Below are 11,817 nucleotides of genomic sequence, written 5' to 3' on the forward strand. Positions count from 1 at the left end.
AACTATAAACCCAGAAATTCCGGTTCCAACATTGGCAAATATAACTGATACATTACTGTAGACTCTATTTTGGACCAGGCACAAGAGTACTTGAAAAACAATGAGTAGCTGTGTAAGCACAGTGGTTTATTATTCAGACATTTTTTTCTACCATTAATGAGCATTTAGTAATTGTTGGATCAAATGTATTCTTTATGAGATGCTTTATGGTATGGCATGAAAAAAAAAACTGACTTGAAATAAACAAAAGAGAAAATCATGTGCATTAGCATTTGATTAAAAAACATATAAGAATATCTCATTTTCATGATAAGAAAGGAGGAATAGAGACAATTTTCAGGGAAGAGAAAGAGAATATAGAAAGCCTTCAGAAACCCAGTTACTTTTCTATGACCACCTAATGCATTTTCTTCCCTTCAGATATGCTTTCTTGATTTTTCAGTCCACACAATATGATCCATCCAGAGCCTAATTTCACATCAATGTAGCATAGTCTCTAAATGTAGGATATTTTACATTTAATGTCTAGTATGAAAACAAAAGTTCTGCTGTCCGCAACTAGGTCTACTCCTGTCTTACCAGTTGTGGCCAAATAATTGAATCCCACAAAATACATGAACAATGGCAGCCTTCTTTCTTAGAAATTCAAAACAGCCCATATGCTGCCCATAACAAGAGGGTGTATTTTCGAGGACAGGGTGGGCATGAGTCAGTGAAATATGCCATTACTCTTTTTTCCAGATGCTGATTCTTTCCCATCTTAGGTAAACATTTCCTTATGCAGTCAAGTCTTATTCATTGGTTATACTCTCAGACCAGCTCACAAAATATCAATATAAACAGAAATAATAATTCAATTAAAAAATAAAGTTGACCATGACCATGTTGCCATGTTAGATTATAAATTGATGGCCCTATACTCTAAATTTAAAATAATTAGAGAGAGGGGTAGGGAAAGAGGAAGAGAGGGAGAGAAACATCAATGTGAGAGAGAAATATCAATTGATTGGCTCTTCCATACCCCCCAGCTTGGGACTGAACCTGTTACCTAGGCATGTATCCTGGCCAGGAATCCAACTGATGACCTTTCGCTTTGCAAGACGAAGCCCAACCAATTGAGCTAACACTGGTGAGGGGAAAACCTTAATTTTTTTTTTCTTCCCATATATTTTTGAATATGCTGACATTGTTCCTTTTTAAAATAATGTGTGGCCTTCGTGTGGGGATAATGATATTAAATCTCTTTTAAGAAGTTAAAAATAATTTTCACTCATTTATGTACAGCTGTAGATGGTATGAATCACCTGAGCCTCAATGGCATTAGAAGGGCAGGAGAATCTGAACACAGCAAGTTCAAAGAAAAGAGGCAATGCATAGAAGTACAGTGATATTAACCTACTTCATTCAATCTATCTCAACTTCCCCTCTGTTCCACCTTTCTCATTTCAGTGGTTTGGGAGCTCACATAAATTTGAAGCATTTTGGTGTTCATATACCTGTTGGTCCAAAAATCCCTTCTAAACTCTGCTGGATGACTGACCATCCATTGCAAAAAACAAAAATAAAAATCTTTCAGGAGTGACTTTTATAAGCTCCTTAAGGAAAGACACAGAGATTTAGAAGGGCCCTGCAACTAATCTCTCTCTCTCTCTCAGTTCACAGCCTCATTTCTACATCCTTATTCCTCCCATTGCCACCCACTTCAGTGCAAGAAACCGGTTGTACACTGAAGAGTGGTGTGCTTTGGAGAAGTCGGCAAGCTGAGAATGAGGAAAGGTATTCGTCCTGCTGTCAGTATAAATAAGTTGGTGGACTTGTGGGGGAAATGAGTTCCCTTAGGAAATACATATGAACTATGGTATTGATCCTCTTAAATATTCTGAGGAAACACAAAATTTCAGGCTCTTCTTACTTTCTTGGCTATGTGTAAAATCAAGCCCTGCTGGTAAGACTTGAGGTCAGTTAGGTACTTGTGTGCTAGAGAGAACCAAGCTACCTCTGAAATAAAATTAAAACAGAATTACAGATGTGAAGTAATACTCACCTGATACTCTAATAACCACTTAAACCAGAGGCAAAACTGGCTTCTAAGGAGAGAAGCATTCCTTGACTCATTGATTATAATCCTTAAAGAAACAAAATGTACTTAACTGCAAAAAGCCTTTGTAATTTTAAGAGACCTTCCAATTGCTCTAATTTTCATCATCTACGCCTCAATTCAAGAATTTAATTAAAAATACCAAGATAGAAACTATTAGAAAAATAAAACTGAATAACAAATAAATTATCAATATCAGATCATTTGTATGCAAAATACAAAGTCAAAAATATTAAGAAGTTACAGTCATAGGAGAGATATTTACTACAATAATAAAATTATCTTAAATAAGCATGTATGGCCAACTGCTAGAAGTGAGTTTTTGCTTTTGTTTTTAGTAAAGGTCTGTGGATGTGTAGAAGCACATACATCAATAATAATTACAGATTTTTCAATATAATAGAATAATGGAGATAAAATTCATAGTTTTGAAATTTTTTTCCTAAATCATAATTTCATAGGCTATTTCAATTTAATTGTTTGGGTCAATTAACATTCACTTATTCCCTCTAAAAAGATGGCATCCTGTGGTAAGTATCTGGTTCCAATGATAGAAGTGATAGAGTAAAAATTATTATTATCTCTAAAGGTCAAGCCCTTACAAATCACTTACTCTGTGTGTGTGTGTGTGTGTGTGTGTGTGTGTGTAGGGAGTGATGTATAAAGAAAAGGAAGTGTTAACAACATTAAGTAAAGAAATGGTAAAACATTAAAATCTAAATAAAATAATCAATTAAATAGAATTTTAGACTAGATATTAGACAGTAGCCCTCTTTACCACTTCATTTCATCATTTTTAGCTTCTGTTGTGATTTGTATACAATTATTTCTTTCAGCTTTCAAAGCTTCTGAATAGGAAATACATTAGGAACTCAGAGGAAGAGAGATTATACCCTTTAGTGGAGATACAATATTTAAAAATTATGATACTTTGAAGTAAAGTTATTTCAGATAGATATACCTTTCAAACAACTAAAACACAAACACTGAACAGATAAAACTGATTTGCAAGTAACTTAAGTGAATTCCAGAAATAAAATATAAACTACTCAAAGAAATGCAACAGAAGTCAAATCTCAGCATATACTGTTATTAAAATGATTATAATGATTTAATTAAGTTTATTGTAATGTCTGAACCAAGCATGAAAATATTAAAACATAGAGGTTTATCTAAACATCAAAAATATACAGAAAAAGAAATCATAAAATATTAATCTGTCAATGACAGGAGAACGTTAAACAAAGAGAGAACAGATGGAACTAATAAAAAACAAATAGCAAAACATTAGTATATTTTAAATCTATTTGCATTATTAATTACACCAAATGTGAATTGAACAGTTTAATTAGAATTCAAGTTTAAAAAATATTTTAGTTATTTATTATTTTTAGAGAGAAGAGGGAAAAAGGAGGGAGAAAAACATCAATATGCAAGAGATACTTTGATTAGTTGCACCTGGCATGCCGCCAACTGGGGACCTGTCCCGCACCCCAGGCATGTGCCCTGACTGAGAATCAAACCAGCAACCTTTGGGTTCACAGGTTGGCACTCAGTCCACTGAGAGACACCAGCCAGGGAAGAACTCAAGGTTTTAAAGCAGGATTTCCCCACAAAAAAATAACCTAAATATTTGCTGTCTGAAAAACCATATTTTAATTATAAACACATCAAAAGTTTAAAAGTTAAATGATATAAAATGATAGATATATCACAAAAATGGTTATCAAAAGTGGGTGGAATTAGTTTATTGATATCAAATACACCTCAAAATATGGAATACATCATCAACTAAATGAGGGGCACTTTCTAATGATAAAAGGGTCAATTCTTCAAGAAGACATAAAATCCTAAATAAAACAGATCATGTAATAATTTTGAAAAATGTAAATAAAATAACAATAGAACTGAGATAAAACAATATACAATGCACTATATTATTGTACTGAGTAAATTTCATAGTTCTCCCTCAGCAATTGATAGAACCAATAGTCTATGAGATTCAAGAGAATTGAATAACTCCACTAACCAACCAGATCTAATTTATATCTGAAAAACTGTTGAGTATGAAACAGTGGAGTACTAATGTGGAACATTTACCAAGACAAACCATAAATCAAATCTCATATTTTGAAATACTGAAACTATTCGAAGTATATGTTCAAATAGCAGTGGAATTAAACTAGAATTTAACAACAATGAAATCTGGAAAATGTCCAGCTATTTGGGATTTAAACAACACTTTTTCTAAATAAACTAACACTTAAAGAAGAAAATTAGAACTTATTTTGAACTGAGTAAATATGAAAACCCAATAGAGCAAATTCTGCGGGGTACAATCTAAAGCAGTGCTAAAAGCTTACAGGTAATCCCTGAATTACCTACTCGACAATTGGAACACAAATAAATTAGCATACTACAAATCACTTAGATGCAGAGACCTCAAAGGGAAATAGATTGAGAATGTGCCAATCAACCTGGGGCTCCTACCTCTCGAGCTTATTCTCATTGTTGAGTGTACTGCTCCCCATGTTTCCCTACACCATGCCCTCCTCCTCCTCAGTCAACTGGCCACCTCTGGCCCCAGATGATTGAGTTCTGCCTTCATGGAACCCCTTGGCTTTATACATTTCTCAGATTAGAGAAAATGTCTGATGCGAGAAGTTAGAATTGTTGAGCAAGCCCAACCTATGTGATAAAGGGTGATATTTATTGAATGACTTGTGGAGATTTTCACAATATTAATTAGGAAGAATTATTCTTGCACAGAGAAGTGAATTTAGGAGGAAAATAAAGGAATGAAATTAGAGGTAATTATCACCTAGCTTGCGCTCAGTGTTGGATTAGAGATCCACATTTATGTTTCTTTTAGTCTTCACAGAAATCCTATGAAGTACAGGGAATTCATGAGCAGATAACAGTAAGTTTTTTACTTGGGGGAGACTCTCCTGGAGTTTAGGTGCTGATCAGCAAGAAATGGATATTGATCCATGACACACCTGGGTAGATCACTGAAAAAGGTACTGAATCGACCCAAGAGAAGCCTTTGTCTTTTCACAATGAATTTGAGAGTAATCTTACTCATAACAGGAAATAAAATACACATTTGTAGTAAAAGTATATAGGTGCTTGAAGGCGGTGTAAATGTTTCTTGATTTCCTAATATACCCAAATCATATGAGTAGTATGTTGTTCTACAGGCGAAGGAGACATGAAAGAAAATGATATTTTAACACAAACTCCTAAAAATGAAAAAAGAAAAAAAAACCTTACGTTTTGCACAAACAGAAGTGCACTAAATGAAACATCAGGCTAATGTTTCAGGGCAGCTGTTAGGAAAAAGTAATATCTCAAAGTTAATGTTACCCTCCCCACACCTTGACTCTGTGAACGTTTTACTGAAAAATATTTTTGTGTCCTTTTCGTCAGTTGTCCTGTTTAAACTACTCTTTCAAAGTACTTTCGGCAACAATGTGCCTTCCTATCCACTGAAAGATAGTGAGGCTGTTTATTTCTACAGTCGTTGTCGTCGTCGGCAGCCGCCTGTCTCGAGAGACACGATGGTGTAGCTTCTTAAGAGTCTATCTGCACCGCCGAGAATGGCTGTGCAGTCCGACTCGGGAGTGACACGGTATCTGTCTCCTCCCGTGTTGAATCGACATCTTGCGATGACGCTGGAGTGTCCTCTCCAGTGAAGCTGAAGCTACAGAGCCTGGGCAGGGTGATATGGAGGGTCTGCTGTTGCCCATGCAGCAGACCCCCCCTCTCTTCGCAGCTGAAGGGTCCAAGGGAAAGATGGAGTCAATACAGCTTGGCTTCAGGTGCGCCGCAGGAGTTGCCGGTGTTGACTACAACGTCAAACCGCCTTAGGGACTCCGGCTCCGGATTTTCTGTCGGGGTTTACTCCCTTAGCCTTTCCCCTGAAGAGGTATGCCGCAAGGCAGCGGAGGTTTTTTTTTTTTGGAGTCAGAGTTTTCCTTCTCTTTTCTACAGTAACCTTTGACATTAAAGGATTTTTTAAAGCTTGTTTTGAGACACAACTAAACATAATTAAGAAAATTCAAAAGTTACCTGAAATAGAAATTTGACCAACTTTTCTACCCCATGTATTTACTAAGGAACATTATCAATTCTGAAAGATTTTTTTGACTTATTGGTAATTCATACGCGTAAATTGGAGAGTTTCATAATATGATTTTTGTAACTAAATTGCTCTGGCCATGTCAAGAAATTAAAGCTTTAACAGAATGTGGCTAGACAGCAATAAAAATGAGAGGCAGTGTAGAACCTTTTATTCAAAAGTGTCTTTTCTCACCATTGCATCTTTTAACCATCAATCTTACTTGATTCCCAAGTTATTAAAAGCAGAATGTACATGGGAGAAAGGTCAATAAGGGGGATTCTGGCAAAATTCTGAGAGCCATTTAGCATAGATTTTGAACACATAGTGAATTCTTCCCCACTGTGTATATCATTACTAGTTCTTTCTGACATAATATGTAAAAAATTGAATTCATATAATGTCTGAGGACATTTACCTAAGACTGGAATACTAAATTCTTCAACGTTGTTTTAAATTCGAAATATTTTCATAGACTTATTCATGATTTCTAATCCTATGTTATGTTTTACCTTTAAACTATTATGTTACATTAAAATATTGTACCGTGAACTTACAAAAATTACAACGCTTTAAAAATGGCACATTTGTCATTGATCTTGCATAATGAGTGTGCAGTAACAAAGCCTGGGAAAATATTCTGTCAGATAAGAAGTAAATTGCTATACTATTCAGGGAAAGACAATTAGGAACCAGACAGACCTGAGAAATAAATCTGCTATTTAAGCTAAATGGGCACTAAGGTAATGACCTTGAAAGAATAAAATTATTTTATATTTACAATAATACCTATGAACCTAAAATCTAATATACAGCTAAAAGGATAGCAGGTACTCTCTGAGATCAATTCCATTTAAACCTGAGCAATCTTTGTGTGATTCTGGACATGGCTGAAGTATGTTGTAAAATACTGGTTGGCATATAGCCACTTAAAGACATAATTACCCTTGAGAGAACGGAGAGCACGTTTTATCAAAATCAATGATGTTATTTGATAGAAAAATTCGAGGAAATTGAGCTTATTCATTTTAATAAAAGAGCACTAACTTTTTGTGACCTTATCGAAGTTACCGGATTCTGAAAGTGGTAGATAAAATCGATCCTATTCAAGCCCCCTGTCCACTTTAAGAGTCAATAAGAAAGGAAAATGATCTTGAAATCGGGAAACAAGGGGAGAGAAAGTAAATTGAGGCGTGGGATTCATTCACAGCACGGGATAACTTGTGACTAAGGCAGGCAGAGCCATGGAGCCGTTGGTGTGTGAGTGTGCGTGAAACGCAGGGCAAGGAGGGAGAGCAGACTGGAGGGCAGCAGAAGGCACAGCTCATTTTAATGGACTAACCCTCTTCCAAGCCGACCAATCAGGAGACACGAGCTCAAGTATTTACATTAAAGCTTGACGTGTTCAAATTAATAAAGCAAAGGACTTCAACTGTTACAGTAACCTACGAGACTCTCCCTGGAGCAAATCTCTTCCTCAGCAGTTGTCTGTAAACTGACTCTGGAATCAGCTTAAAATCTCACTTTCATCACTCCCTTCCCTTTAAATGGGACCTTACTGCCTGCATAATTCCATTGAAACTCTTTGTTTATCCGACATTCTATATCTGACCCCAAAGTACCTTTTCAGAATAAATGGTCCCCAGAGAGACCAAAGGAAAATAAAAACAAATTTGAAAATCGACACAAAGTAAATCTTCAAGATAAAAAGGTAGTATTTCAAATTTATTTGACAATAGTTATTTTGTTTTTGCAGGAGGCCAAAATGAAACACATCCATAGACTACTATTCCATGGGACACATTTTGGTAATGATGACTTTGTACCCAAGCCTAGATCAATTTTAGTAACCTATTTTATTATCACAGAGCCAAAAATAAATTGGACGAAAGAACGCTCTGGACCTACCCCACAGCCCAAATCCAAATTCACAAAACTTTCATTTGGACACAGTGTTGAGGAATTGGGAGAACCACTGGCAACCCTCTGGCTTTAAAATTTTTGCTTTTCATATAATGAGACCTTATCCCAGAAGACTGTGAGTACTTAATATAATTTTTAGGTGCTTTCCGTAGTTTATAGAATTGTTTAAGGCTTATGAATATTATACAAGATAAAATACATAAAAAATACACATATACTCATTGTCCATATATATATATCAATATAACATATATGGCAATAATACAGTATATGTGCAAATATATAAACAGACATAAATATACATATATGCATAAATATATAATATGCATTTATACAGGCACACACACACACATATATATACATAGATTCACATAAATATATATTCTGACAAAAATATACACTGGTATTAAGGTTGCACATGCATAAATATGCATGTTTATATGAATATATATATATTCATATACATTTAAGTTCTTGGCTCTGAATTCTTTCATGACCAAATTCAAGGACTGAGATCTAACATATGGTGTAGTTCGCCATTAACACTTGGTCATAAGAAATGGTAAATATTGAGTGAATAAATACATAGATTATTGGAAGCTACTTTGCAGGAACCACTGGGGAGCCTGAAAAGTGTTTCATATAAAATGAGGAATGTAAAAAAATGTGAGAAAAAGTATTAGAGAACATTCAAATAAAATCAACGTTTATTTAGGATCCATTTTCTTTTACTTTCAAATTTATTTTTGTTGAGGTGACATTGGTCCATAGGGTCATGTAGATTTCAGGCATACATTTCTATGACACATAACTTGTAAATGGCATTGTGTGCCCAAACCCAGTCAAATCATCTTCCATCGCCATATGTTTGGCCCCCTAAAGCTTTTATTACTTCTCCCACTCCTTCCCTCTGGTAGCCACCATGCTGTTGTCTGTCTGTATCTGAGAGTGTCAGTTTTAGATTCAGGTTCCAGATAATTTTATACAAGTAATTGTATTTAATCTTTACAATTTAAATGATATATGAAGTTTGGCCGTTTTCATAAGTGAAGAAAACAAGGTTCTAATTCTCCCTACTTTAAAAGAATAATAAATATGCAAAATCATGTGTTCTAATTCTAATATACTTTCCACTTCATTACAGTGGTGTACTGCAAATTCAAGAATAAAATCTAAAGTATTTAATAGGTTTTAGTATAAAATGAACATATCCAACAATTAGGATAGACATTAACCTTGTTACTAGAGTTAAGTACCTCTTCCTGGAAAGAAATTAATTCCTCAATTGACAAGTCAAGAGGAGCTCCAGGAAAGGTCCAAAGTTATGGCAGCCAACATTATGGAGCTCAGTGTACTATTCATTTATAAATTTGTATGGAAGTATACTCATACTTACAAACCGATTTATTGATTCCTGTACATAATATTTAGCATCTCAGTCCATAAATGACTAAATAAATAGTCAGAAATCACGCTGCTTACTTCTGTTTATCATTTTTTTAAATAAGATTGAAAAATCTCAAGACAGGAATTATTTTCATGTGTTTTTATTTTAATAATATAATAATAGTAATACTTGTGGTATTTATTAACATTTGTCCTAGGGAATTTTAAAAAAGTGGTTTATACCTATTAAATAATAATGTCTTTGGTAGCATTTATTTTTGAGCATTCCTACAAGTTTATTTTACATTATACTTATGCAACAAAAATTCTGAAAATGCCTCATCTAAACTCATTACAAATGGGTCTCATTTTAGGGTGTGGAACCTATATGTTACTATTCAAGTTTCAATCAGATAGTTTAGATAAAGAATCTTTTCAAAACCACAAGATAACATTTGGTATTTAAAGAAATAATAATGCTATTTCATTAAGAAAATGTGTATATCAGGGAGGGCATGCAAACTCGTCTCTCCATTTGCTTATTTTTATGAAGACCCCTTGCATATTTGATTAGAGAAAAATAAAGTCAAGACATACTCTTCATCATTGATCAACCTATGAAGCATTTTCATTAGTTCAAACCAAAGTCAAATGGTTGCAAACCTGGCTGGAATTCTTGGATATTGGGGAAAATGTTTTATGACAAAATTGATTTATTTAACAATATATACATTTTTATAATATCTGAGCTAAAACATAGATAGTCATCAGTTTGTTTTCTTGCACTGATGTTGCCACACCTAAAAAACAGCTTCGATAATGCAAAGTTTAGTTTTGAAATACTGATGGCTTATATACTTGCAATATCCATAATAATTTTAATTTATTGACAGCATTATATAAATTAGATTTTTTCTGTATTGTTTATGTATCGATACAAAAACTTATCATCTATGGTAATATGCTAGTTGCAATTTATAAAAATCAACAAAATATAACTATTTTTCAGTTGGAAACCACATTAATTTTTAAATGGCATGAATTCAGCTGAAAATTAGTGAAAATCAAATTAAATATTTTCAACTGCCTTTTTATTATATTCATGCACTTTTTAAATAAATTTTTGTAGAAATTTGTCTTTTGCCTGTGTCTTCTTTAACTAATCTAAACCTTACTGAATGAAAAGACTCAGATTCATTTACTTTTTTATTTCCAGTAGTGAACATAGTGGTGAAAACATAATGAGCCTTGGAGTATTTTTGAACTGAACCATTTAAAATAAATCTGTAATTTAAAAGTACTAGCAATTAACATAACAACATATCAGAAAATAAACAACAACAACAAAAATGCACCGAGCTTTAACTCAGTTTAATGACACATAATTAAATAATGGATATTTTTAATCTGGCACTATTTTATATTTACTTTTAGGTATGGAATCAGTTATAAAATATTTAGTTACATTTAGTTATTAAATGGGTTCACTTAAAAATTTGAAATAATAAAGTAATAAAATAAATAAACTCTAAGAATATTCTACTGTGAGCAAGGTCTACATAAAGGCATTACATTTATTATTTATTACATTTATTATTCATTTTAATAAAATTAAATCTAGAAAGTTTGATAGAGAAAGTTAAGTCATATCAGAGTGAGTATTGATGAACGCCAGATGTGTCCATCAGGTATTTTGGCAGTCATCAAGGCAGCAGGGATAATTTGCCCTCTAGTTCAGATCAGTATGTTTTTGTTGATAGGTATAACACAAAGTAGCTAAGTGTTGTTTTCAAAACTCTAGAAACATATTAGTTTGTAACAATGCATCTAGCTCTGCAATATAAGAACCAACATTATTCCCTCGGAATGACCAAATAATGGAAACTTGAGCAGAAAAAGTTACAGAGTAAATAGTGCAGTAAATTACTCGATAGGAATATATGACTTTGATTTGACATGTTTATATAAAAAGTATATTCCAGTAATGTTTAAAATAGTAAGAGAAGACACTTGTGGGATATTTATCAGTAAGATGTTGACAACTCAAAGTCAATGTCAAACACTTTTATACAGCTCACTTCTCTCTTTGACAAAGGAACATGTTAAAGAATGATTTGTGGTATGGAGAAGAATTTATAAAATTTGTATCCTTTTAGACAGGTTCCATGGGCTTTCACAATCCCAATTTTAATTTTAACAATGCTGATTATTGGCACATGATATATCAATTACTTTTTCTTAAATGAATATAAGCTTAGTTTCTACCTGCCCTGAATGACAGACTCCCTTT

This window comes from Furipterus horrens, unplaced genomic scaffold, assembly GCF_987537825.1.
Source record: "Furipterus horrens unplaced genomic scaffold, mFurHor1.1.pri manual_scaffold_2, whole genome shotgun sequence".
NCBI lineage: Eukaryota > Metazoa > Chordata > Mammalia > Chiroptera > Furipteridae > Furipterus > Furipterus horrens.